Raw genomic sequence first — 2914 nt, 5'->3', positions numbered from 1 at the left:
ACCCGAGTGGGTCAGTCGAGTTTTCGTCAATCTTCCAAGTCCAGACTATTTAGACATAGTCTTTCCAAATCCAGATTGTTTAGACACAATCTTTCCAAATCCATACTGTTTAGACACAGTCCCTAATACCATTCAGTAATATCGTATTCTTATTCGTTTAATTCAAACATTACTTCGTTTATTCAATTAAACATTTTTATTGCGTTTCATATTTCGTACTTAGTACGTATTTCGATTTCGTTAATAATAAGCACCTTTACCTTTGTATTCTTTTACGTTTATAATATACTTTGTTTTACCAGAGTCAATCTAAATCCCAATTATTATTTCCTTGCTCCTAACTTCGTAGTTTGAAGTGACACGTTGTTAGTTAGAGATAGAGTTCTCACTGGAAAGTTCGCGAATAGTATTCCTTATTCAATTTCCTGTTACGTGTTCGCGTACGTGCGTGATAGTGATAGACTTGCTCGCATAGCAAGCTCTGCAGCATCCACGTCCGTTTTCTCGAATCAAAATATCGTCAACCACGCGGACGATATTCGCGAGATAAATTCACGGGATCGCACAGCGTCCACGCCCGTTTTCGCTAGTTAAAATATCGTCAATCACGCGGACGATATTCGTGAGTTAGATTCACGGTATCGTACAGCGTCCACGCCCGTTTCCTCAACGAGCGCATCCGTCTACAATACCGTAGCAGCCAGCTGTCAATCATTGGAGGTCGTTCCTGTCAAATATTGACGTGACAGAGTTTGGCGCAGTCGTCAATCCTTGAAGGTCGTTTCCAGCCATTTGGATCAACCCCTGTCAAGCAGAGCGGACCGTATTCAAGGCCATCAGCGCAACCGTAGCTGTTCATCCGTTGCGAATTCATGTCTCGTGTCAATCGACAAACAAGCGAAGCGTAAAAGTAAGTGGAACATATTACCGCGTATGTTTCAGGGTCGCGTGCATCATTCATCTGTGTAAGACTGCATGCAGGTGTCGGCATCGGGTCCTAGTCTGTTGATAAAAAGACCAACACTTTTATTAAATGTCAGTCAGTGGAAGAGTAGAGTAGCCGGGCCGCGGTATTCTCTTCTCTTGCTTTTATAGCCCCGCCAGGACGTGACAAATTTGGCGCAGTCGGTAGGACACTCGTTGGTCACCGATGTTAGAGACACCGTCAACACTTTTGTAGGATACGTCATGTGTCCTACCTCTGCCAAAATTTGTTGTGACAAATTTGGCGCAGTCGGTAGGACAGTCGTTGGTCACCGATGTTAGAAGCACGGCATCGAGGAATAAAAATAGAATCAGTGTTAGCACGCGAACCCCTGCGCGTTCCATCATTGTTTGACAATTTAACGCAGTAGACTTAGAGTCCGTGAAAGCATAGTGTCAGTTAAAAGTGCGACGGGCAGTGAAGGAAATGCCCTTTCGCCCACGTTACATACTCAAATTATTTTTCGCGATGTTCGTACTCAGTACAAATTCATCGAGAGTTTTAGTGAACGTTAAAGTGCGACGGGCGGTTTAGAAAACGCCCCTTCGCCCACGTTATATAGTCGGATTATTTTTCGCGAATTTCATACTTAGAAATTTTCAAGCGACGCAATCATGGAAACGCGTAGCGAGGCTAGAAAGAAGGTTCCTCCTACGGAAGAGGAATTAATTGAATTCCAGAAAGATTTAGCTCGTAGAGAAGCAGCTCTCATTAATCAAACCGCCGCGTTGACTCAACTCAAATTGCAATACGAAACAGAAACGCGTGAGCAGAGAGTAACGTACGAGGATATACGCCGCGAGATAGCAGAAATCCGATCGGCCAGAGATTCTCAATCAATTCCAGCTAGCCCAGTCGTTGCGCCCCGCGAACCCATAATGCACGATTCTTCGAATTTCACCGTTAAACAAGCGGTTGAACTTGTGCCTACCTTTGACGGCACCTCCATAACCGTGCTACAATTCGTTCGCGCGTGCAAGCGAGCCTTGGAAGCTGTTCCAGCCACAGCTGAGCGTACCCTCACTAGATTAGTATGCAATAAGCTTAGAGGACAGGCATACGCCGCGATTGAAGACGTAAATATTAACACAATCTCTGAATTGTGCAACCGCCTGAAAGATGTACTAGGCCCATATAAATTCATCGATCAGTATCGCGGAGAATTAGCTTCGATACACCAGGGACAGTCCGAGCACGTGTTGAATTATATTACGCGAGTAAAGGACCTTAGAACGGCGATCATAGATTCAGGCCGCGGGGTCCCCAATCTAGACGAGATTGACAAATTCACAGTTGATTGTTTCATGCGTGGTCTTATCCCAGCGCTTCGAGCCGAGGTCAGGCTCTGCGCGTCACTCGAATTACAGAAAATATTCGATGAAGCAGTAACCGCGTACAAACAGTACGAGCTTGACCGTGTTCGTTATCGCGACGACGGACGCCGCGTTGCATTCTCCGACTCTCGTAATCGCACACCAGAGCGATCAAGCAACTCTCCTTATGATAGGAATGCGCCAGAGCAGCGCAATAGATCTTCGGAAAGGAAAGATCAACGACCTTCCTTTTCACCTCGTGAATCCTGGCGAGACAGGAAACCCGATAACAGAGACGCGTATCGCTCTCCTCCTCCGCGACGTCACGAACCGTCGCAATCAAATCAGCGCGAAACGTATAAACGCGAAGATCGCGCTTCCCAGTCCCCAGGTCGCGATCGCTTTCCTACGGAGAATCAGAAGTATTGTAAATATTGTAAGCGCACGGGACATGACATACACGAATGTCGCCGCCGCGAATATTACAGTAGAAATGAGTCGGGAAACGAATCAAGCCTCCCGACAAACGCGACCAAAGGACGGGAGGCATCCCAAGAGAATCGCCAAAAGGCAACACAGCTGGCCGTCATCAGCGACGACCAGCAGTAGATGAAAT

This window comes from Lasioglossum baleicum, unplaced genomic scaffold, assembly GCF_051020765.1.
Source record: "Lasioglossum baleicum unplaced genomic scaffold, iyLasBale1 scaffold0046, whole genome shotgun sequence".
Classification (NCBI taxonomy): domain Eukaryota; kingdom Metazoa; phylum Arthropoda; class Insecta; order Hymenoptera; family Halictidae; genus Lasioglossum; species Lasioglossum baleicum.
The sequence above is the reverse complement of the archived record's forward strand: the minus strand, read 5'-3'. Positions refer to the sequence as shown.